Source organism: Sander lucioperca, chromosome 6 (assembly GCF_008315115.2).
Source record: "Sander lucioperca isolate FBNREF2018 chromosome 6, SLUC_FBN_1.2, whole genome shotgun sequence".
Lineage (NCBI taxonomy): Eukaryota > Metazoa > Chordata > Actinopteri > Perciformes > Percidae > Sander > Sander lucioperca.
The window spans coordinates 9606305-9633543 of record NC_050178.1 but is presented as its reverse complement, the minus strand read 5'-3'; the positions used below and the strand labels follow the sequence as shown (position 1 = coordinate 9633543).

General features: G+C 39.3%; 1 long non-coding RNA gene across 1 annotated transcript in view; it reads right to left on the bottom strand.

Annotated features, from left to right (window-relative positions):
* Positions 1 to 2765: 2765 nt before the first annotated feature.
* LOC116051406 overlaps positions 2766 to 27239 on the bottom strand; it is a 36714-nt gene continuing 12240 nt past the window's right edge. Inside the window, exons 2-3 of the long non-coding RNA XR_004897609.1 lie at positions 16844 to 16917; positions 2766 to 3677 (exon numbers count right to left, since the gene is read on the bottom strand). This is a non-coding gene — a long non-coding RNA (uncharacterized LOC116051406). The remainder of the gene's footprint in view (positions 3678 to 16843; positions 16918 to 27239) is intronic.

Genomic DNA, 27239 nt, shown 5'->3' with positions numbered 1-27239 from the left:
GTAGTGCTTTTAAATATGAGGCTAAATGACAGCACACCAGAGGCCTGTACTACGAATCAAGATTACCATGCCCTGGATTTATTTCAGTTACCCGGCTTCACCTAACCTAACCGCGGTCCCGCATAAGCTGTGTCACAACGTTGGTTAACAACTAGTTCAATCAACCCGGGGTTTCCCAATCCAGCGACGCGCGCATTCACATAAAAGAGGCGGTGTTTGCACAGCATGACCAATCGCAAAAATCTACCAGAGCCGCATATTTTACATAAGAAGAGCAAATTATAATTCTACATAAATATGAAGAACACAAACACGGTTTTACAGGCAAAACGCAGGAAGGAAAGCTGGCAAAAAAAGCTGACGCTGTTATGCATAAATCACAACGCTTATCAATATCACTTCCCCATCGGTCAGGCACTAGATCTAACCATAATTACACTTTTGCTTTCCATAAACTGTCGTTGCTTTAGCCTATTATATTATCAGTTGCAACCCTGGCAGTGGTAAGCGATCGTGAAAGAAAATAAAAAATATAAAAACATAATTCAAAGCGATGTGTGGCATTAGCAACACATGGCTCAAGAAGCAGACAAACAGCCTATACGTAATTCCCTCCTCTGAAAATATATATCTTTCATAAAAATACCTATCTTAACTTTTATGAGCGCACCTCTCTCTCTCCGCGCACCGAGCTCTACCGGATCTTCTAAGGACGGTGACGTCGTTATAAATCAAGTATTGATTGGTCAGTAGGCAGTGCTTTTACACCGGTTGATCTCTAATCTCCAACATGACCTGCTCCCGAGCAGGTTAGGTGTTACCCAGCATAAGTTACCACGGCGATTTAACCCGGTAACAAGTGATCCACCGTCGTGATACACAAAACCCTGGGTTGAACCTGAAGTTACCTTGTTAACGTCAAATCTTGCTTCATAGTACAGGCCTCTGGAAGAATAGCTTTTAGCTCATGCTGAAGCTAATGTGGATTCAAATAAAACAAACAGGAAATGGCAGTCAGTGTAACAGCATAACAGTTCAATTTGACAGCAGTATGGCTTCCTTCCTATTTTTTTTGCTCTAGAGTTATGAAATAATTTGACTAACATCTCTCTCAACATGGTACAGCACATTCATTCAAAAAACACCCATGGTACAGCACTTTATTTCCTTTTACTTTAAAATGTGTTATTTTTACACTTTAGACCTGTGCCTTGTTCACCTTATGTAGCTAACTGAATTAGCTTGATTTGATTGTTAAGAATTTGACCCAAGTTTGTATTTTTCAATTCTTTAAAACTGGATTAAAATGTATCTGCAGCTGTTGTCAGAGCAACAAATTCAGAGTTATTAATAATTGACCAAGATGTTTTAGGGTGAACCCCAAACATGAAGTCATTTCTTAGAGGGATGGAAATATGCAGAGGGAAATAGGCAACAAAATAAAACAGGTACTCTTAAGAAAAAAACAAAACTATCCTTTAAGAAAGAAAGAAATGAACTCAGTTAAAACTTTCGGTAACACTTTACTTGGTAAAGGTATCTACATAAGTGTGACATGACACTGTCATGACACAGTCATGACACATGAACCCTAACATTAACTCTAACCCTAACTCTAAAGCTGCAGACACACCGACCAGACGGCCGACCCTCGGCAGAAAAGGCAGTTGGACTGATTAGTCTCCCCGAGTTGGTCAAAAATGTGCCTCTGAACACACCAAAGCAACTAGATGTAATACGTCTCCATAGCAGCAGGCGGCGCTAATCTGTATTGTCGCCCAAAAATGAAAACCAGCAGCTGATTGGACAAACGCGTCACGTGGATCTGGTTTCTCTGGAAATTCAAAGACAGACTGTCATGGCGGCTTATTCAGAATACGATCTCATATTTTGCTAAAATAGTTCACCAAATAGTGTTTCTGAAAACATTTTAAGCGAGAAATAGGCCATGCAGTTGCTGAATCTGTCTTCATTTCAGATCGACAAAGGTCAGTTTAAAAGATTTTCGTCAGATTTTGAGAGACTCTAGTCACGTTCATTCCGCTCCCTGTTTCCGGGTTAGCACTCTACCAATCACATGGGTCATTTGAGTCCGACTGCCAGCAGTGCCCGCCCCGCCGATTATACATGTAAAATCGGCCAAAATGAAGGCCAACGGCCCCTCGGACGGACGACGGCACGGAACACACCGAACAGACTCGAGTCACTGACCTCGCCAGACTGTCCAACAGCCGATTATCGGCTTTGTGTGTCTGGACCTTTACACTAACCCTAACCATAACTAGTCATGACAAAAACCGAATGACACTTACTGAAAGAAGCGTTATGTCATAAACGTTTATGACTTGTTTATAATGGTTATGACACGTTCATGACAGGGTCATGTCACTCTTATGTAGATACCTTCAAGTAAAGTGTAACCAAACTTTCTGACTGTTTTTATTTTATTTACTTGTTTATCTATGATGATAGTTTTTTTTATTTGAACTGTAAAAGATGATTTGTACCTGCATCTTCAGTACGTGAGTAAGTTTATTAATTATAGGTAAATTAGGTAGTGTGCCAACCACTATTTGCAGATTATTAGAATTAAACCTGCTTAATCTTAACATTACTTACAGTCTAACTGCATTCACTCATAACAACTTATTATAAAACACCTATTGAAGTGTGGAAACAGTGGATGTAAAATGACACTTGTGTCCATGAATCTAATGTCCCAGTGCATGCTGGGAGTTCTCCAAACACGCACACCTCATGTAACTGCAATCACATGATCAGCCAGTCATACAGTATGAATGCTGGTCATGCTTTCAAAACAAAAGACAGTCAAGATAACTTCTTGCAGGATCAACAAATGAATATTATAACTGCTTTTAAAGAACCAAATGACTTGGATGAGAACAAACAGGATTATTGTAGCTTAATAACAGCATGTTAGCCTGAATTACTTAAGCAACAATGAAAGATGGTCTTGCCTGGTGTGTATTATTAGCTTTCATTACCGTCTCCCACATTCAGAGACATAGGATGATTTTTTTTAGATATCTAGGCACAATTTCTTGTCTGAAACTGAAAGTACTCTAGCACAAAACACACAACCATTCAGATATTCTTTTTGCAACTGGTGCAGATTATGCATTCAGAACAATATACAGCATAGCAGCCATCATAGTAGGAAGGACATGTGTAAGGATTCATACATTGAAAGAGTTTTTAAATAAGGTTAAAACATTACAGAATAATTATGTAAAAATATGATGATGATATTCCTTTTCTTGTTTACTTTTTAACCAATTTTGCACAGGACGAGTTTTTCTTATGTGACATTTGATTGAAAAGGGCATACCGGACAAGCCGTTTGATATAAGAAAAAAAACAGTTGACTTTTTGTACAATGTACTATTAGCATTACCTGCTTATAAAGCCCAGCCTCCTTGGTGAAGGGTAAGTTGTGCGCAGTGTTCAGTACTGATGAGAAAACAACTATGGTTCAATTCAGGGGCTGATGGTCTGGAAAAAACTCACATCTTGAAAGCTTCTGTGAATGGCTGTCGAACAGAAGACGTGTGTCAGAAATGTGCTTCCAGTTTGATTGTCTGAGGGCTTCCTCTTTATGCCTGTCTCCTTTTGTATTTGTCTCTCTGCCTCTGTAGCTGTCTGTCTTCCTCAACCTTCTGAAAATTGAAGTGTAGAAAGAATGGTCCACAAACTGCTTTACAAAAATGCTGGAATGACAATGGGGCTGTTAAAACCACTTGGCCATCCTAATGCTCATCCTATCGACGTTATTGATTTCCCATTCTGCTAGCAAACCTCATAGCCCTGTGGAGGGAAGAGGAATCTGCCTCTCCCCACGGTGATGGTCAGCAAAGTCAATTTAAATAGCTACATGGAGCAGCACTAACCCTGCCGCATACAGACACAGACACACACACGCCCCATCCAGGACTGAAACTGCTCCATGTTTAAAAGCAGCATTGACCAAAGTCTTCAAACTTCAAACTCCTCTTACATCAAACCCTGCCAGTCAGAGAGGAGAGAAGCTTTCAGACAGCACAGCAAGTATTGGCCTGTCTGCTCGGCCTCTTTTTTTACTACACTTATTCTCCCATGGTAGCCAGAGGCTCTGACCTTGTGTAATGCCCTCCAACTAACTGGCCTCTCAGACAAATCTTTCCACTGAATGAAAGAATGTCACTTGTTAGCCAGTACCATTAGCTCCAGCCCACTTCTAAAGCTACCTGAGAGAGCTTGTTGCCCCCTAATGCATACAGTGTTACACTGACAACTAAGAAAAAGAGAAAAATCAAAATCAGTAGTCAGGTTTCCATCCAAATGTAATGCAAAGTTTAACGAAATTTTCAGAAAATCAGTAACAGAAAATGCAAAAAATGTATGCGTTTTTCCATCCACTTCTGTAAAGCAAATATTGGATTTTTTGGAATTCTCCAGTCAGGTGCCATTATACCACAGCAGAGCAAGAGGGCGCAACGAGATGACGTAATTAACCAGTCAAACCTTAAACGAAGGAAAACATTGGATGTATGTTAACGGAGAGCACACTGGACAATGGATATAGAGAGTTTTGAACAACTAATATTACAGCTATGTGCTCTCGGAAGAGTTCCAGTAACAGCCCTGTGTTCATCCATCCAGAGACGAGGAAGAGAGCTTGCAGTGGCCAGTGGCCTATGCTATGACGGTATGTCATCATTTATTCACTGAATCTGTTTCCATTGCACAGATTTACCTTTACTGGATACACCAACTTTTCCACCTCCCCCAAATGTAAAAACCTAGTTGCAATATTTCAAGATTTTTTTTTATTTGTGGCTTTTCCACAATTTCCACTCAAATTGAAAATGTGCATAAAAACAGGTGGATGGAAACACACCTAGACACACACAAATATTATTTACAGTACATGTAGTATTTTTTTAAATATTTATATAAACTATACATATTATTTATATATATTCTATATAAAGTCTTTTAACTGTAAAACCTACAAAAAGGGATGATTGGAAGGAAAATAAATGGGCTTGATTGAAGAATTTGCCGATTACAAGACAAATTATGTGTAGGCCCGATAAAAGGGAACAAACTAAAAACGACAGTTTTGATCATATAAAGACATCAACCAGGCTTTGGAAAATAAGGTTGTAAGCGTTAAGGTTGTTGGTCCTTATCCCATGTTGTAACAGTTGGTCAAACTGCTTTAATTAGATTGAGAGATTATTAGTTTTATTATTTTGCTTTGGAAGGATATTGTTCCCTCTAAAATGAAAAAAACAACTACAAGCACCTCTGCTTACTGTTATCATTGCGTTCCATTACCACATTACTTTTGTCAGAACAAAAATTAAAAGGAGAATAAGCGCATGCTGAGCACAGTCCTGACTTATCAGAGCCTGCAACATCTGAAAGTTGTCTCTAGTCAGACTTCACCAGACTGAAAGCAAAGCAGCAGAAAGGAGACGCAGATGTTGCTTCAGTGTCAAAGTGTCGACTCTGCAGGAAAATTCATCTCACCTTATTCATAAGGCTTTTATCCTCACAGTGTGTTAAATACAGACCTGGGATTCTTGTCTTTGACTTATTTTTTTTTAAATCTGAACCTAAAATTCTCCAGCCTTTCAATAGAAAAAAAAAAACCAATGCTCTTAATGACCGTGCTGAACCACTATTCATCGACCCGTCCAAATGGAACCATTGTTTGCCGGGAAAACTCCACAAGTGGCTCCTGTGGCTGCCACATTGTGAAGAAAATGACAGATGTATTGTAAGAGGTCTTTCAGAATTCCCTGCTTGTTCGACCATGTACTAACCAAGTGGTGCCCATTAATGCAAACAGTCTTGACTAGAGAATCTATAAAACAAGGGAGTCAAACATGTTCAATGAGCAGGGCCTCTACAAACACAAACCATTGATAGCAACATGTTGAGAGTGCACTTGCGCACAGCAGACACACTGCAAGCATTCTGACTTTCTGAGAAAAGACAATGGTAAATGGTAAATGGACTGCATTTCTTTTCTAGTCTTAGCAACCACTCAAAGCACTCTACATTACAGGCACCATTCACCCCATTCACACACACATGCATACATTGGTGGTCGAGGCTACCATACAAGGTGCCACCTGCTCATCAGATAAACATTCACGCACTTTCACACAGCACAGCAATTTGGGGTTCAGTATCTTGACCAAGGACACCAAGACATTTACACTGCAGGGGCCAGGGATCGCTTTACCGCCTGAGACAAACATGCCCTTATGACGTAATAATGAAATAACATTCAATATAGGACAAATAGTTGGAGGTTTGTGTCATTATCGTTGACATTCTGATTAAAGTCAGAATGTCAATGATCTATCAACAAAGTCCATGTATGAAGGTTCTCAAACACCACCTTACAACTGGATTTAATTAATGGCAGATGTTGGCATTTTATTATCATTCACAGAATCGGATTTAGAAATCTAAAGTTATCAAGTCCAAATTAAAAATATATACATATATTGTGCACTGCTGTAGTAGAATGTTCCACTATTTTAAATTTAATTTTCAAAACATTCAGTTTTTAGCGTTCTTACAGCAGGTGATTCATCGCTACGATCTCTTGCTGCTTGGTAAGAGGTGGTTTACTCTAATAATTCTAAAAGTACACGGACTGTATATGTTTTTCTCCCCTTCTCTCCCCTCTCTCTCTTTCACACAGATACAAACAGGGCACACTGGTAAACAGACTGTCACGCATGCCCTCTTTCTCCCATAATTACAGACAGAGACACACACACACACACACACACACACAAAGGTTAAGGTCAAGATACTCAAGATCACACTGGACTGAGCTCTGCAAACCCGAAGAAATGTTCAGAAACTTGCATGGGTAAAGTGTTAAAAAGGAAAGGTCATACAACTTACTACTGTTATGTAATGCACTCAATTATTCACGTGACATTTTTCTCAAGGCTGCCAGAATTTCTTGAAGTGGAGAATTGAGGGAAGACGGGGACAAAACGTCAACCCAAAGATCACCAGGTTGTACCCATTCATTGTGCTGCATTGTTGTTTTTTTTTTCCAGTGCAACACTGGAGACAAAATTGCTGTGTCCCAGGAGAGGTGACCTGCTTATGTAGTGTGCTTCCCCTTTAACCTAGCTGTAAGCCATTCTCACCTGTCAGATCACTGCCTGGATGCATGCTTATGTGTGTGTGTGTGAGTGTGCGTCTAGTTGAGTGTTTGCTCAAGTTCACGTGTGTGTGTGTGTGTGTGTGTGTGTGTGTGTGTGTGTGTGTGTGTGTGTGTGTGTGTGTGTGTGTGTGTGTGGGATTTTCTTTTTCTTGTTTTTCAAGAGGAAAAGCATTTTTCTCAACCCTTGTCAACAGCCTAAAGCCATTCAAATTAAGCTTCAAGTTTTTATTTTCCTATGCTTTACTGTCTCTCTCACGCACACACACACTACTCTCATAGTAGAGAGTTTAAGAGCACAATTTTGTCTATAGTTACTGCAGTGCTCTTGTACTCGGCGAGGCTCTCAGAAATGTTAGTCACTAAGCTGAGGTGTACAGCGTATGCGTGACAATGTACTCCATATATTTGCTTGAGCATGGATGTGCGTGCGTGTGTGTGCGTGTGTGTGTGTGTGTGTGTGTGTGTGTGTGTGTGTGTGTGTGTGTGTGTGTGTGTGTGTGTTCTTACACCCAGCACAATGTTATTTACACTGTCTAGCTCTCAAACATTCAATCAGGGGCAGAAAATTGAATGTTCTTTATCTTCCACAGCCTAGCTCAGGTGCAGTTTATATTGGGAAACGCCACTAACCTTCCATCTCTTCTCTATTTATCTACCTTTCCTTTATGCTTCTGTCCTGCTGGTTTAGCTCAGTGTAATCATAACTTTAATTTATATTTACAATATTGGGACATTATATAATATATATAAATAATGGGACAAAAAGAAATCAAGGGACATTTAGAATAGATAAAAATGTGCGTTTGACAGCACTATATATTAGTGCTGTCAAACGATTAAAATATTTAATCGCGTTAATGTCATACTTAACTCGCAATTAATCGCACATTTGTATCTATTCTAAATGTCCCTTGATTTCTTTTTGTCCCATTATTTTTTCTCATTTTAATGCTCTTAACATGGAAAAGTGGATCGGCTTGCTTTGTGCTTTTGTCGCCTGGCTTTGACGAGGGGGCGGAGAATTTGCATCAGCTGTGTGCGGGGGCGGAGAATTTGCATCAGCTGTGTGCTTGGCCATCAAGTGGTATTTCAGACTGGATGTGCTGCCATGATAGCTCAGTTCACAACGACAAAACACACAGATCACTTTGGTCTTGTCAATGGAACCAACCTTTTTAAAAGTAAACTTTCCATTCAGAATCTTATTGGCATCAATTTCGGCGTCTCGTGCTCGCCATCCACTCAAAACGTAACGTTAGCCTACTACTCTTTGGCCGGCTCGCAAGCCCAAACAAGTGTGTGCAGCGTGCCTGTTGTTTTGTTTCCGGTCTAGCTAGAACCGGTGTGGTGTTGTAGTTTTTCTAACGTTACTAGTTGTCGCAACAGCATGTGAAAAAAACTACAAAGTTTGCTAGGCCAAAAAGAACGTTAATCTCGCGATAAAAAAATTGACGCCGTTAAAATGGGTTTGCGTTAACGCCGTTAATAACGCGTTTAACTGACAGCACTAATATATATATATATATATATATAAAGTCCGATGAATCGATCAGGCATGATAAAAGGGTGTTTTTATCATGCAAGGTATCAACAATATGTCTGAGATTCCAGCAACTCCAGTCCACATTGCTACACTCTCATTATGGGCTCTCCATCAGTCTCACTTGGGAGTGTGGTAGTGGTGGAATTTGGTATACCGGTCTGGTCCAGTGTTTTGCTTGATATCAAACTGGTTAGAATTTTTTTACACTGGCCCAAGCCTATCTGCAGCATTACCAAAGTTTTCTAATATTGAGCATTGGCAGCTGGGACACAATCTGTTATTTAAGGGCTTTTGTTAATGTTCAATGCCAATGTCCTACCATGAATGTGCATGGTATCTACAGTATGATTAAGTAGCTAAAAACACTTGGTTAACGTTAGGGACAGAACGTGGTTAGGGTTAAAAAAGCCATCATTAAGTGTTGGTCTGAGATGAGATGTGATCTTCCGTTACTAGGATGAAACTCTGACAGGCTGAAGGCTCATTCACTACACCAACCTTCACACCCTCACTTTTCACTTGGCTGCCTAAAGGGCACACTGATTCCTGATTTATTCTTCTTTCTTATTTTTTGGTGTTGGTAGCTTTAAATACTGACAGCATCACTAACACAGGTAGCTGCGTTGACAATGCATTGATTATTGTTCATGACTAATGAGGATGAACAAATAGCATCAGATGGGATTGTGCCACTAAATCTAATGGAAACAAACTGAGTAAATATCTAATAATTGCTCTTGTGAGCAATCCTTTGTTGCAAAGATTTTCCTAAAAACAAGCAAACCTGTACCTACAATACTCACTAGATATACATAGACATAGCCTTTAAGAAAACCTGACAACTTGCATCGATAAACAAGATCACTGCATATTTGTTTTCCTAAGTAAAAACGCAATAATCTTGAGAATGAGAAACTCACAAACCTAGGTAGGAAGGGGGACAGCGTTTTGTTTTGCTTAGTTCCTATTTTGAAAGCTAATTAGCTAAATGTACTCACACCATTCTCTTGAATGTGTCATGCATTTGGAAATAGTTTTTTCTTTAACCATTTTGATCATTATTTTTGTTCAAAGACTGTAACTAAATGTGTGTTCTTTTCACCTCGAGTCTTTAGTGTCTATGCCGCTCGAAAACACCAGAGGACAACGTGCTGAAGGTCATATCGTTGTCAAAACAGACTATGTAATCAAAAAACAGTAAACACTGCAGCCTTTTTGTGGTCATTTGTCAAGAGTAATTGTGGAGACTAACATCAAACAGCAAAAACACTCTCAAGTGTATGCAAATTAACCACATGAGAATTAGGAAAGTGTTTATATTTTGAATCCAGCTAGATGCATAAATAAATTAACACAAGCGTGAACACACACACACGGACGGACACACACACACACACACACACACACACACACACACACACACAAACGGTGTGTGTATGTACATTGTTTGAGACGCATGGTGTATTTGAAGGAATGGAACACACTTTCATTGTCAGTTTGCCACTGTAAGCTGGATCATCATGTCATTTGGTGATTAGGCTTTTGTGGGCTAACTGTTTCAGAAGCAGAGGCCTTTACCCATGCACCCAGGGAACAGACCACCCCCCTCCTCCCCTTCCCCTAGCCTTGCCTTGTCTTGCCAGTTGTAAAGTCTCTCCCGCCTGAGAGTGTTTAGAAAACAGTGTGTAGAAGTGTTGAAGATGCGTCATTTTCTCACAACAAGGGTTCCCATGATAGCTCTCTGCTTTGAGTAGCTATTAATGCCCTTTCTTGCTCAGTGGTTTGTCAAATGCATTAATCAGCAATGGATGAAAAGCAGGAGAGGAGAGGAGAGGATAAACATGTCCATATTCTTTTATGTTTTCATGACTGATAATCCTTGGCCAAAGCAGATATTTGAGCACCTGGCTACCACCACTGTAATCCGTTATGCCTTGTTCTAAACACTGACCTCTCAACGATGACAAAATTGCTTGAAAATGACTTTCCCTGGTTCTATGTAAGACAATTTCTCCCTCATCATTATCTAAATCTGCTTGAAAAAGAAGCACACTTCTTTCAACTTTGATTGGTACACTGATTGCTTTTCCTCTTCTTTTCTTTTTCTCTCAGCCTTTTGTGTTACAGTTGCGGCTACACATCTGCATAGAGTATGAGAGCCTTTCAACACTTAGAAGAAAGTTTAAATTAAAGGCACTTTTCTTGGCTGTGCCTTGTCAAAACTCTGTAGACTGCTGCATGCATATTATGCATATTATTGCATATTTATTCGGAGCAACATAGCTAGTGACAAGCTGGCCCGGCGGGATTCTATTTTATAGTATGCGCAAAAACCACCAACCCGCTGGTAGGTAGGTTCCCAGTAGGTAGGTTTTTTTTCTGTACTAGCGTTACCAATATAAAACCACCAAAAAACTCTGATTAGCCTACCAAACGCATTTCGGGTTTACACAATCCTCATTGCAGCTCTCATACAGTAGCTCATTAGTGTCATGCAGAAGGCCAAATACACCACAAACAGCCAGCTACACACACAGAAACATCTTCACGCACACATTCTTACACAATATCCATACTTTCACACATGGTCAAAAATATGTAGTCATATCTGTAGTAAATTTCAACAAAACTAAAATATCTAAATAAGCCACTGAGGGGTGAACGGGTGAAGTTTTGTCAGACATGTTTTCTGGGTAAAATAAACCAATGTCCAGTGCGCTGTACTTTGGATTTGGCATTAACAGGTTTATGAAAGCACTCAAAGCAGTGCTAAGAAAACTTGTGACACAAATGTGTCGCAAGCCTCGCAGAAAACAGCACTCTCACTCAACAGCCCCAGTAACAACCCCGCTCTCTCTGCTCTACCAACCACACTGACCATGCATGTACCATGCATTCCTGTTATTGTCAGAGAGATGGGAGATGATGGACTGGCTCCCAAAATCCAGAACTCCCCACTGTACAAAATCAATTTGAAAAGAATGTACGCACGGTGCATACAGGATTATAGCTGCTGGTGCTACTGATTGAGTGCCACTGGCTATCTTCCCAAAAACTGTTCCAGAAAATACATTTTTAAAAACCTTACACATTTGGCAAGACAGAACAGACAAATAAGGACAAGTTCCTCTGATGAATCAAGTTCTTACTTACTGCCTCTGAAATAATTATTTCACAAGTGCTAAAATGTAAAGTACTAAATAATTATGAATATCACAGATAATATAGCGACCAAACACAAAGCATCCACAGCACACCTGCTTGAATTACTACCATGTGCTTTGACTATTGATTGCAATGTCAAATTATGTGGAAACAAGCTAATGGTTATCTAATGAACGAAACCAGGAAATTTTACTTAAATTAGCAATGATGCAAGATCAAAGGAAATGCTACACATTAATGAGGAGTTTTCAGTGAGAACAGGAGGGGCCGCCCATGGGATGTGTCGAGTTGAAGGAGATAAAGACGCAACCCACAAACTCAACATCTCTGGGTGTGGGTAATTACAAGGGACTTCAGGGGCTCTTTGTCTGTGGGAAATGAGTTGCGCGTCATGTACAAACCAAAACAGTCTCTGGATTCATTAGATTCCATATCTAAACAGGGTATAATAAAGCACTATTAATGTAGTTGTGCCATGGCCATGCTTTCACTGATTTTATACAATTACTCAAGAAAAACCAGACATGCACAAACAAGGCAGTAATGACCTGTTATACAAGTTATCAAGGGAAAATGTATCTAAAGGGGGTTTGCTAGTGAGGGGGCTTTTTTTCAGCTCAGTAGCAACAAAAGCAGGGAATTAATTCAAAGAAGATGGCCTCTCTTATGATATACAGTTTGGTTTTATTTCATAAAGCCATTGAACACTTTACTGTATATCATGCAGATATGTTTGCAATTGTGCACGAGTTTATTAATATATAGGTTACACATAATATTTGTGCAAGCAAGACTTGCAAGACTTGCTCTGACAGCACTGAAGGTGATTTTATCTCATACTAATGCTAGTGTATACAAGGCAATCAGTCCCTTATTGGGTATTTAGCGCTTGGCTTCAATACAGTGTCACCTTCTGGCTCAGGGGCTGAATGGAGCCTTACTACTAACTCTCCTGCATAGCAATGACAGAGAGGACACCAGTGAGGTCTCGCTGATTTCCGTTACATAATTGTAACATCCACTCTGAAGGCTTACTGATCCTTCGGTGTAGTCGCTTAAAACTCTTCCTCCAAACTACAGCTTTGCATACACATGATATTTTAGCCTCCCCACATTTCATTTGCCTTGTATAGTATTATTTATAGACTAGAGTTTTATCCCAGGTTTGACTGAGATTGAGATCTTTGATTCAGACAAAAAAGACTGAAGGTTAATTTAAATCCACACTAGTGCATGTGCAGACACAATGAATGTACTGTGTCTGCACAGTGAACATTAAATGTTTCAGAGTTTAGCAAAGCACAAATAGAAAATCAAAACATTCAGTGGATTACTCTGTTGAAATTTAAAGTGAAAGTTTATGTACAGTTTATCAGCACTTCACAGAAGTTGTTGTGCAAGGTGATCCACAAAGAAACGCTTGTGTATTCCAATAAGGAAAAGCAGCATGAGGCTTTATGATTAGACTTATAGTGACATCAGAATATAAAAGAAGAAGCAAAGAGCAGTGTTGACGAAAGAAATAAAAAAAGAAAGAACCAGCATACCAAAGCACAGGTGAGGGGTTGTTGTAGCAGCTACTGTGCTGACAGCTTTCAAGCAAGAGCCACTGGAGTAAGAAGAGAGGCCATTCCCTTTCTTCCTCTTCACCCCTCCTTCCTTTCCTTTCTGATCTGACCCTCACCATCACCCCCACTACTCCCCTCCACCCTCCCCACCTTTACCTGAGCCTCGCATTTCCCAAGGGGCATTAAACTCACTGCCGCTGTTTGATTTAGACAGGTCGGGTGTCAGTGTTCGCTACAAGCCCATGGTGAACCATGAATAATGGATCTGCCACAGGTCTGGGTCCCCATGGGACTCCCAGCTGCCCCCTCCCCTCACTCCTGCTGTGACTGGAATAGTCAATGTCCCATTAACAACCAATCATTCATAAAGGTTCTCACTGCCAGTGCACAGAAACAGGAAATGTGAAAGAGAGATTGCTGATGGGAGGCAGATAGTGGAGCCTGATATATGTTTATATAATATTTTGTTGATCCTGTCCTTCAAAGTTCTGCAGTTTCCTGAACAAATGTGTGAGGGCTCTGCATTTACAGTGCAATGTGAGTTTTATGATTCATGTTGAATGACAGTGTCATCTGCATAAATGTAGGGTTGATAACTCTGTACAGTACAGTAGCTCATCCTTGATAAAAACATCTATTTGAAGAAAAGGCAATAGCGTGTTCTACAAATAGATGTTGATGTTGCCAGTTGATGTGCAAATGATTGCACTTTTACATCTCAGAAAATGTATGTAATTAACAGTGTTAGTGCATGATGTAGTGTGGAGTACGTCATATCTCTGTATACAATAGGGAGAAAAAAAACATATTCCCATGCTACTTGTGTTACAGCAGCAGCCACAATCAGCCAAGAGCATAAACTTTAGGGCTGCCTCCTCTTAGTCGATTAGTCGACTAATCGATCGTTTTGGTCTTAGTCGACTAAGATTTCTTTAGTTGATGAGTCATTTTTTATGCTTATTCATGCTTAATTACTCATTTCCAAGAAACTTATGAGCACATTTCTGGTAAGCACAAGATTTAAAGTGGTGCTTTTGCAGAATTAATTATGGAGAAACTCAGTTTTACAGATGGTTCATTAACTACATTTATATTGTGCTTTTCTAGTCTTAACCACCTCTCAAAGAGCACAGCTCTGTCGATTACATCAACTAATCGATTAATCGACAAAATCATATAAGTGTTAGTCGACTAAGAATTTCTTTAGTCGAGGACAGCCCTAATAAACTTAGATGAAGGTGAATGTGTTTGTGTGAATGTGTGATATAAACACATATTTGTAAGGCACTCATTATTAGATATAATTCAATTTCAATTCAATTTTATTTATAGTATCAAATCATAACAAGAGATATCTCGAGACACTTTACAGATAGAGTAGGTCTAGACCAAACTCTGTACTTTACGAAGCCCCAACTATTACAGTGGTTGCCTCAAGAGCAAGCATTAGCAGTAGCTATTGCGACAGTGGCAAGGAAAAACTCCCTTTTTTTGTTAGGAAGAAACCTCGGACAGACCCAGACTCTTGGTAGGCGGTGTCTGACGGCACCGGTTGGGGATGTGATGAGTGGTGGCAATAATAGTCATAATAAAGATAGTGAAGCAGTGATCACAATGGTAGTCATAGTAGTTCATGTCATAGTAGGGCACAGCAGGGCGTTACGGGGTGTAGTGTGGCACATATACAAACGATTTGATGTAGTTTGTGTCACTCTGTTTAGGGTTAACAATAATTTAGAAACAGTGCTTTGAATTGAAAGTGTTTGGGCATGAGATTAGGTACTGTATGTCAATGGGTTATCATCTACACTGCAGTAAAATTAAATGAAATAAATAAAATGAACTAATATTTTTTGAGCAAAATCTACAACAACAATGCAAGGCTCCACAGTAGATTTCAGCACTCATATATAGTGTCATATAAGTCAATCATACAGTATACAGTCATAAAAAACTGCACTAACACTTCCACTTGGACCCAACAGATTATCTTCAGAAGCAACATGATCAATCCCATCACGGACAGGGATATTTACTATGATGATTTGAAAGTGACTACCACCAATCTGCTGCAACTATAGCAGCGTGCAGGTGACATTACATTGCACTTTCTCATTTAACCTTCCACTCCCTTACTCGCTTTTTCATCAGTCCACTTTTCTCCACATCTGCCACCTCCACCTCTTACATGAACAAGGGGATAGTTCTTCCATCACACTTCCTTATCCCCATACTCAAAAATTGAAGGAACAGAAATCCATATTTCTAATTTCCAGATAGTTAAGATGAATTTAACCATCTGTTGTGGTGAGCCGCTAGAGACCGTTTTAATAGCTGTTATCATGTTTGCCTCTTTAGGGGCTTCAGTACAATCCAGTCTATGCAGCCCAGAGTGTTAGGACAGAAGGCAGAAAGGCTGGCAAAATGTGTTCACGGGGATGCACGTTCCTACACACACACAAACGTTCACATTCACAAAGGAGCAGGTCACAGAGCCTACCTGAACTATCATCAGTGCATTATTACCATTACAAACAAACACAAATAACCCCAAGTTACTCTGGGGTTCTATCTTGCTAGTAATGGTGAGCATGTTAAAAGGACGATGACAGGTGCATTCACAGTTGTCATTCAGACTGACAAACCAGTCCCTGTGGACTCTAAAACCTTTCAGCCATCACAAAGACCCAGACCACACATATGCACACAGGGGGTTCCTTTGTTTTTGCATCAAACACTCTCACAAACACACACACACACACACACACACACACACACACACACATATACATCCAGAGTTGAGAATCCATTACTGAAACCTTATATTAAGCATACAATGCCACATAATCCCCCAATAAGTATGCAGGTAAGAGGGCAAATACTCACATAGCTGGAATCTGTCTGTCAAATGGCATCCCCACTAGTAACAGTGCAATGGGAGAGTTTGTGGGATAATGAGCATAAATGATGCTGCTTCACGCTAGAGTTTTGAGCTTGGGAACCAATTCAGACAAATATGCTTTTTGAAGTCTATGTAGCCCTAAATAGGTGACCAATACAATTTTGAATTGAGTTGATTCGAGAGGTGGGTATCACTTCCAGTTCACATAAGTTTTAAAACAAAGAGCATGGGTTTTTCTGTTAGGCCAAAGGTCCAGTAGACAACATTTCATTGAAAAGCATTTCATATTTCCCAATTACCATTATAAAGCTGGTACAGGAGGAGCCAACAACATACTTAAAAAACACATACATGGCACAAACATGCTAGCACAACATAGAGGGAACTGAGAGTCAAAACCAATTCCTCTATTACAAATTACAATTGAATGTGTGCGGTCTGCTTTCAATTACGGTACTTACAGATGGGAAACAGCATTGTTTGACAGTCAAGTGCTTTGTCCAATCATGATCAGATGAGCAAAGAGCTTAGGAGCCTAGGAGGAGGAGATTCAGCAGGGATATGTGTTAGCTCTGCTTTTCTAAACACTTAACAAATTAAAACAGATTAGCTAGTTGCAAAACCCATTTACCATGATTTGCTAATAAAATGCCTTGTAGATATTATAGTAGTATGGCTGAATTGTTAAAAAGTCTGATGGATGAACTGCAAACTGGATGTTTGAAAAGACTTAATACACATAGATGAAAAAGTGGGCTGGACAACTAATAGACTGATGGGCTGGTTTGTAATCTCACCTTTCTTCTCCTACCTCTTCAATGTCCTTATTGGCTGGAGAAGCAAACTGAGTGGCTCAGAAACTGACTGGCTAGGTTAAAAATCAGCTGCTGTAAGAATGTGGGGCATGCTAAACTACAAACTGTCATGAGAAATGATGGCCATACATGTTTTAGTGCCAAATGTTCTTATCAATACAAGCTAAAGGAGCTCTGAGCATAATTGCCCTGTTTATCAGTTCTATTACAGGCCTTCCAGAGGCATCAAGCGAGGGCAATAAATACACAGGTACTGTAGAGTTACAGTGCAATACCCCATCTCAGTTGATATATCTCTAGTAAACAGTGCATCCCTCACAAAAAAAGAATTATGCTATCTATTTCAATGTCTTCTAGAGTACAATGTCTCACATACCACCACGCAATAGCAATCACCACAAGAGCCTGATACACGCCACTGCAAAAACCTAATACCTCTTTTGAGGTGATTTTCACTGTTATATTGAACATGCATGTGTTATAAATGACAAGTGTCTACCTACACTTGCAAGTGATAAAGAACATGAATAATTAAATGTGAAATGAAATGCTTATTAGAGAATTTTCTTTACTGGAAACAGATTAAATATTAGCAATTCTGTAGCCCACTGCATGTGATGTAACTGTGTAGTAGACAGTCAACATTGCTTCATTCAAATAAAACATTATAGCAAATAAGTAATATAAAGATACTGATTCATAAATTAATTCAGCCTGTCATTGCCCCATGCTCATCATAGTGGCAAACTAAACATTTGGACTGAGACATTGACTTCTGAGCCTGCAACAACAACTTATCACAAACCTTTTAAACAACTATATGGACAATTTCATATTTTGTTTAAGGTAAAACTGTCTTTATGAAAATATGTCTCCACCAATAATCCAAATATGGTTGCACCACAGGCAAGAAAAATTATTCATTGTAATGTGGAAACATGTTAAAAAAGATTTCTCACCAGAGTTTCCAGAGAACACCCCCACTTTGGGCTGACAGATATAGGTAGATTGAGATATTTCTTAAAATCCATTCCACAACAAATATGTGGCTTCAACTTCAGTTTGTATGGTTTAAACATGTTTGTATCCCTAACGTTAACATCACCTCAAAAAAGAGCTCTTATACCATTCTGCAATCATGTTAGCTCGCTAGTAGCAGAAGCTAACATAGCTTATAGACAGCATACTGTATGGACACAAAGAACCATAATACAACTTGGAATTATATTAAGGGCTAACTTAATTTACAACAGATAAACAATGCATGCTCTTTGCACATTATAAGTAGGCTATTGGTCAGAACAACAAACATCCCCCAAATTACCTCTGCTAACTACTAGCTGTTACAGTTAGCTAACGTTACGGTAGCTAGTTTCATCAACCATATAAACATAGACAGCACTTATTTTTACACTAGTACATTAGATTAGCGAAGAACTTACTCAGTTTACTTTTATTCCTGTTGACGCTGGTTGCTTTCTTTGATTTATCTTTGACTCAGCAGCACTGACAGCCGGCTGCTGACATGAGAGCGTAGGAGTGAAGCTGTGTAAAAAAAAAATGGGGCTTGACATTTGCAGTATAAGACAGTACAGACTGTCTTATACTGTCTGTACTGTGTCTCTTAAAATTACAGTATTTTGCCGTGGTGAATGTGATTGATGAGCTAGCTAGCCTAATATTAGCTGCTGATTGTAGCTAACTTAGTTGGCAGAGCTTATAGTTTGACAGACACTTCCTAACTGAGCAATGGTGTTTCATTTCTTATTCAACAATAAGATAGCATTTTTTTACAATTCATATATAAACATAAATTATATGATGCTTTCTAAAATGTTAGCCACGCAAAGCCCTGGTTATTGGTAGCTGGGCGTGTGTACTAGGTTTGAGAACGGACCAGTGTTGCCAACTCTTTTCCAATGAAAGTCGCTAGCACCAGCTCCAAAAGTCGCTAAAAGTCGCTAGATGATGTCATACGCTCATTTGCATATTTTTTACGTCATTACGCAATCATTTGTATAAAGCTTAGTGGTTGTGTCAGCAAGGTAGATAGAAAGAAATAGAACTCTTTAGCCAAATAATCACAAATTCAATACAGGAATTTATTTTACCTTATAATTATTACTTAGGTAGCCTATCTTTGAAGTAAAAAAAAAATGAAATTCTACAAAGGGAGGGAAAAAGATCGATAAGAATTCTCAAAGAAGGCTGGCTTACCCAGGTCCAGGCCAGGTCCAGGCCAGGTCCAGTCCAGCTCAGCGGCGTCTTTCTCCCGTCGCGTCCCGCTGTCTCTCCTACCTACACCGGCCCCCGCACACCCTGTCCCCCTCCCCTTCTACCTGCCTGCGCACTGTGCGCAGTGCTGCTGCACATCAGGAGAGAGGGGAGAGGCTGCTCCTCTGTCACAGAACAGAAGACTGTTTTGGCGGCTAGAGGAGAAAAATACCTTGCATGCTCGCTGGACAATACTGACGACTTTTCTACAGAAAGTCGCCAGATTTGTCGCTAGTTGCTTTTTTGAAAAAAAGTCGCTAAGGGGGTCTGAAAAGTCGCTAAATCTAGCGAATTGGCAACACTGGAACGGACAACTTGACTTCAGGTTTAAACAGACAAATGGTAGACTAAGGCTACTTCTCTGTCAGTACTGGGATGCCAATAAAGTACATAAAGATTGTTATAATACCCCCTCATAATTATGGTTAAATTAAAATACAGGTAGGCCTACACATGTTTGTTTTTGTTTTTACAGAAACACAGGTTTGAATCAATATCCATTATTTAAGTTGATATATAAAAGTACTGTGTGTGTTTGTGTCTTTTAACAATATGCGGGTATTTTTTATTTAAGAAAAAAAGAAAACAGCCTATCAATGGTTTGACAATTGTAAACTGGCTACTCATAGTAGGTATAGGGTCCGTGTACTTGGTGGCCAACGGATTTTCGTTTTGAAAAGAAAAAAACAAAAACGAAAAACGGCCAGTTTCCCAATTACCATTAGTAAATAGGAAAACAAAAAACGGAAAACAACCCATTATTCGTTTTTTGTTTTGATATTAAAAAACGGAAAACGAAAAACAATCTCGTTATCCGATTTTCTTTGATGTATTTGTAGATGGAACTCGGAAATTAAAATGTGTGTATAAATGGTCCGTGTACTTGGTGGCCAACGGATTTTCGTTTTGAAAGGAAAAAAACAAAAACGAAAAACGGCCAGTTTCCCAATTACCATTAGTAAATAGGAAAACAAAAAACGGAAAAAAACCCATTATTCGTTTTTTGTTTTGATATTAAAAAACGGAAAACGAAAAACAATCTCGTTATCCGATTGTCTTTGATGTATTTGTAGATGGAACTCGGAAATTAAAATACGTGTATATAAGTCGTATTCCTTAATTTTGCATTGGTATTGTCGGTACACGATCCGTTCTGCCTGCACGATCCGTTCTGCACATGCGCAAAATGTTCGCGCATGCGCGGTTGTACGAGGATTTACGACACTGCACAATCTGTTCCACGCTTCCGGTCGACAGCCAAGCTAACGTTAGTTTAGCTAACAGCTAATTCGGCTAACTGCTAGCTGAGACAGCATGTAATAACTTTAAAAGACCCTCAAAATAAAACTTGAAAATAAATGTTGACATATATAACAAACACCTAACATATATAACAGCTGTTACGTCAGTTCTACTTTACTTGTGCTCATTTAAAATACAATCACTCAATACTTGTCTTTATTGTTATTACTGTGAAGTCTTAATTTAGCTGTAGCCTGCTTTTCCCATTACGTTTGAGTTAACGTTATTTTAGACTGAATCTAGCTGTCAGCTAGCGGTTAGCCGAATTAGCTGTTAGCTAAACTAACGTTAGCTTCCTGGTGGAGGCTAGCCATAGGCTAGCGTGGAACAGATCGTGCAGGTCGTATGGATACGTAAAACAGTATTATCTTGCATTATGTGCAGAACGGATTGTGCAGGCAGAACGGATCGTGTACCGACAGGTATTTTTTTCGTGACCCGGAAGTTACTCCCGCCACGCCAAGACCCGCCCTTCAATAGCATTTATTGGCCAGTACCGCCTGTAAGATCCGTTCTGTGGATGCGCATAATTACGTAGTAGAAAACTAACAATGTCCCTGTGCGATTTGTAACTGTCGGTACACGATCCGTTCTGCCTGCACGATAGACTGTATAAGTAACATGTGTCAACACTTTATGACCAAACATTACAACTTTTTTATTAAATCTTTTTTTATTAAATCTTTATTATACAATAGTCATAGCTACAAACATTTGAAACTTGTCACTGATCCAAAACCGTGTAGCGACATCGTTGTTGTGTTGTTTACGTTAATGTTTTTACCTAATACTTCGTTTTGACTAATAACCATAGACTGTCTATTATTAATGCGATGAAGTGTAAACGTACATAAGTGTCCTTTTGAAGATGGGATGACAGCTCTCCCAGCCACCACTGCTGTATACCACTATAGTAGCTACATGCTAACGGCAGTAAACACTATAGTAACTACATGCTAACGGTCATCTTAGCTGGCAATGTTGTTAAATTCTCCCCAATTCCGAGTCACATTCCTGCTGAAACATGTCCGATTGTGTAGTGTTTGGTCTGCGATTTTTGACGTTAGAAAGTGCTGCTTCGTTCCACTACAATCTAACGTTAGCATACTCATAGCTAACTATTGTAGCTGCATGCTAACGCGACATAGCGGAGCATATATAGCTAGCTATGTACGTATATAGCAGGACTTTGTACCGTAAAAAATCACCAATAAAGGCTTCTAAACCAAATACTAAACAAATACAAATACAGTAAAGTGACCGGAATTAGGGGTGAAATGTCCAGCATTGAGCTACATAATAGTTTGCTAGGAGTATGCTGGTCTCTCACAGAGATCTCATTTGTAGCCCTGTTTTTACCTGATACTTTCATAAAAGTACAAACACATGAAGTGAGAGGTATACACATGCTTAAACTTTATTTAAAACATGGTTAACCTGAAGCAGGACGGAGTCATGACTTATAACACCAAAGCAAGGCTTCTAGCTCAGGCTAGCTAGCGTTAGCAAATTACCTTCAAAGTTGTAAAGAAATGACGAAACGTAAAATTTGAAGCCTTTATTTAATTTGCTACATGGTGTTGTACTGGATGGCCGGACGACCTCCGTATATCATTAACAGATACTTTAGGCAACTCCAGCAAACACCTTGTAAACTTCACCTTTGCCATCATAACGGTCTACTGTCACTGTCTAATGTTTTCTTCCGGTAACTGGGAATGTCCAAACATCCTTATGCCAATGCGTGCATAGAGCTGTGAAGTTTGCCGGTGTTCGCGCAAGCGTAGAACTGATCAGGCAGTGCACAGAACGGATTTTACAGGCGGTACAGATCGGGTACTGACAAAGGAATAAGATTTATACACACATTTTAATTTCCGAGTTCCATCTACAAATACATCAAAGAAAATCGGATAACGAGATTGTTTTTCGTTTTCCGTTTTTTAATATCAAAACAAAAAACGAATAATGGGTTGTTTTCCGTTTTTTGTTTTCCTATTTACTAATGGTAATTGGGAAACTGGCCGTTTTTTGTTTTTGTTTTTTTCTTTTCAAAACGAAAATCCGTTGGCCACCAAGTACACGGACCAGAAATGTTATTCCTTTGTCCTTTGTTCCTTTGACAAATGAGATCTCTGTGAGAGACCAGCATACTCCTAGCAAACTATTATGTAGCTCAATGCTGGACATTTCACCCCTAATTCCGGTCACTTTACTGTATTTGTATTTGTTTAGTATTTGGTTTAGAAGCCTTTATTGGTGATTTTTTACGGTACAAAGTCCTGCTATATACGTACATAGCTAGCTATATATGCTCCGCTATGTCGCGTTAGCATGCAGCTACAATAGTTAGCTATGAGTATGCTAACGTTAGATTGTAGTGGAACGAAGCAGCACTTTCTAACGTCAAAAATCGCAGACCAAACACTACACAATCGGACATGTTTCAGCAGGAATGTGACTCGGAATTGGGGAGAATTTAACAACATTGCCAGCTAAGATGACCGTTAGCATGTAGTTACTATAGTGTTTACTGCCGTTAGCATGTAGCTACTATAGTGGTATACAGCAGTGGTGGCTGGGAGAGCTGTCATCCCATCTTCAAAAGGACACTTATGTACGTTTACACTTCATCGCATTAATAATAGACAGTCTATGGTTATTAGTCAAAACGAAGTATTAGGTAAAAACATTAACGTAAACAACACAACAACGATGTCGCTACACGGTTTTGGATCAGTGACAAGTTTCGAATGTTTGTAGCTATGACTATTGTATAATAAAGATTTAATAAAAAAAGATTTAATAAAAAAGTTGTAATGTTTGGTCGTAAAGTGTTGACACATGTTACTTATATACAGTCTATCGTGCAGGCAGAACGGATCGTGTACCGACAGTTACAAATCGCACAGGGACATTGTTAGTTTTCTACTACGTAATTATGCGCATCCACAGAACGGATCTTACAGGCGTTACTGGCCAATAAATGCTATTGAAGGGCGGGTCTTGGCGTGGCGGGAGTAACTTCCGGGTCACGAAAAAAATACCAATGCAAAATTAAGGAATACGACTTATACACACGTATTTTAATTTCCGAGTTCCATCTACAAATACATCAAAGACAATCGGATAACGAGATTGTTTTTCGTTTTCCGTTTTTTAATATCAAAACAAAAAACGAATAATGGGTTGTTTGCCGTTTTTTGTTTTCCTATTTACTAATGGTAATTGGGAAACTGGCCGTTTTTCGTTTTTGTTTTTATTCCTTACAAAACGAAAATCCGTTGGCCACCAAGTACACGGACCGTATAGGCTACTACTGAATCCTGCCAAGGTCTCTCTTTTCTGCTGCTATAAAGAAAAACATTGCAGATGGACCTATTTTGACATTGAGTGTCATTGTAGAAGTGAATTACGAGGTACAGAGAAAATAGCTTAGAAACGGAGAGCTTAGTGATTGAAAAGAGAGGAGATGATAAAGTGAAAAGGACCACTGCAGCGATTAATATCATTTGCCGGCAAATCCAGATTTCGCTGGTTTTCCAATCATAGATGTAGCTCGGAGCAAAAGCGGTGCTGCAACTGGGACGGCTTCACAATTCTCTAGCTCAGAAGTATTGTTTTGTCTCTTGGGTATTATCTTACAGTACAAAGCCCATTATGCCGCAGAAACAAAGATGAGACACAGGCCCTGAACTGTAGCAACTCTAGTGTGCTTGCAAACACACACACACACACACACACACACACACACACACTGACACATGCACACATTGTGGTTTAATCTTTACAAAGATATGTATCATCAGTACAAATCCCAGCGTGTCCCCGGATTACTATTTGTGCATGCAGCTGTGCACCATTAAAAACAGATGTGACATCTTCACATCATAAATTCTCTGAGACAGATAATGTTAGTAGAGCAAAATCAGCAATGTGTAAACAATACATAAAAAAAACGCCCAAACACTTACACCACATAACCCACTGAAGCTTGTAATTTCTTGTGGATGTTCAGTGAATTAAGCCGATACAGTCATCATCACTGGTGCTGTCGGATGCACTTGCTCATTCGGATGTGAGCGTGGTCTCACATAATTTTGGTAAATGAGCACTCATGTTGCAATATAAATACATGCACTGTACACAAAATTGCAGATCACACTGCTGTTCTGCAATTGAGATTTAACTAGTCGCAGGCACCACTTTGGTAAGATTGTGTCAGTCACCCACTTCTCTAATTTCCAGCCGACCACCATCCAGTTCAAGAGGGCTTTGAGAATATGACACACATACACACACACACACACACACACACACACACACACACACACACTTCTTTAATGTATTAACGCTAGAGCTTTTCAGATAACTAGTGTTTTCAAATCACCTATGAATACAGTTGAAGTAGCATGCACTATGGAGTCCTAAAGACTACTAAGGCTGTGTTGTTCCCAGTAAGGGAGTATTCCTGCTTAAAATGACACAACCACGGCAACAACAAAGATATTTCAAATCAGACTGCCATGAATCTTTATATAAAAGTCCAATTTATCTATGTTTTAGAGTCTAGTCAACACTACTCCTCAGCTCAGCCTCAGCTCACTGGAGAGGGAACTTTCCAAATCGTCTTGGCAGATCTGCTTTGTAACCTTACTAACTTTGTTGGCTGAGCCTCTGAGAGATTTAAGGTTTTTGTAGGATTGCAAATCTGAGAAGGGACATACTCTTGAGGGTGTCATGCAGTACATGATCCAATCTGATACTGAAATTGTTGTCTGTCTTTTCCTCCTTTCTGGTTTGCTTTTATAGCTTCTAACAATAGAGGTACTGACACACTGTTTGGATGACCTTGAGGCTCACAATGTCTTTTCATTTTGCACCCGTTTTATAGTTGTACAGGAGTAGTCAACTTGTAAGAAGTAAGCTAACTTGATTACCCAACATCACCCCTCATATATTCTTTATTGTGTTAATCATGGCTAGGATTCTTGTTCATAAATGTGTTTTTTCTCCCGTGCTTGTGCTTTCCAGCTGCCCTTAATTATACTATTTTTCTTATTTGCATGTTTTTAGATAAGGTAAGGTAAGACAAAGTACAAGAAAGTAAAAAAAAAAAGAAATTGCTCCTGTGTATGACTCCCAAGAGCAGCTATAGTGTTGGTGTTTGAACTTCTCTAGCGTTATTTATACATTAAAATGTGAAATGTTCTTTCAATTGAAAATTGGGTTCTTTTCATTCTTCTTCTTACTTTTTTCTAAAACTGCAGTGTAGTCCCAACGCAAGCACTAATAGGGAGATTAGGAATATATTAAACAGTCAAACAAACAAAAAAAAGCACACATTCTCTCTCTCCATCTTCCAAAGTTACCCACTTCTTCTACTTCATCGCCTCTCTTCCTTCTTTATTTTTCCCATGGACCCTCCAAGGACATAATGAGATAAAGAAGAGAGATGTTAGACTTGTACTTAGCATTGTTATCAATAAGTCATAACCAAAGTGTGCCTGGTTACATTTGGTTTGTAAAGAGCTTATTTGCTTTTACCAAGTGCACATACAAAGTTGTTAAGACCTTGATATTTTTAGTTGGGAAAGTCGGAAGGAGGAGGAAAACCTTCAGTGGTTAAATGGAAGAAGAAATTATGGGCCATGCTCTTTCTCCAGGGCTTAAATTGGACAGTGGAATAAACCTTAATATGTCATCATTATGACTCAACATGGCACCTCAGTGGTCATTAAGCAGACATATGATGGTTTAGGAGCAGAGCTGAGGCTGTTGGAAATGTTGCAGGTTGTTGCAAGAGACCAAAAGAAACAAGAGAAAGAAGCACAAGCATCCTCCATCCATTCATTTTTTAAACAGGTTATACGGGAGCCTATCCCAGCATGCATTGGGCTACCAGATAAAGACATGCATACCTACAGGGAACTTCACAGTTTCCTTTGTCTAACCTGGATGTCTTTGGCATGTGGAAAGAAAATGATGCACTAGTCGGGAACCCACTCACATATGGAGAGAACATATTAAATCCACACAGACACAATTATGATTAAACTTGTCTTGATGTAAGGCCACAATTCTAACCACTGAGTCACTGTGAACCACAGATACAGACAGAGGGAAAAGAGGGAGAATTGAAAAATAATTATGAAACAAGAGGAGACAAAGAGAGACTGAGTGCACAAGAAAAGAACACACAGTAGATTGGACAAAGAATATAGAGCCAGACAGATAGTAGACATCACACAAACGAAAAGGCTGTGTAATCTGTGCAGTGTTGATATAGAACAGGTAACTATAGACACAATTTCCAAATGTAGGAGCTGAGCATTTTATCTTAAAACCCTTGACTCAATTAAGGCAAAACTAGTATACACAACATATCCAATTACAGTCACCTGAATGCATAGACTGCCAAAATATCCCACATTACACATCAATTTCTATTAATTTAATTTAATTT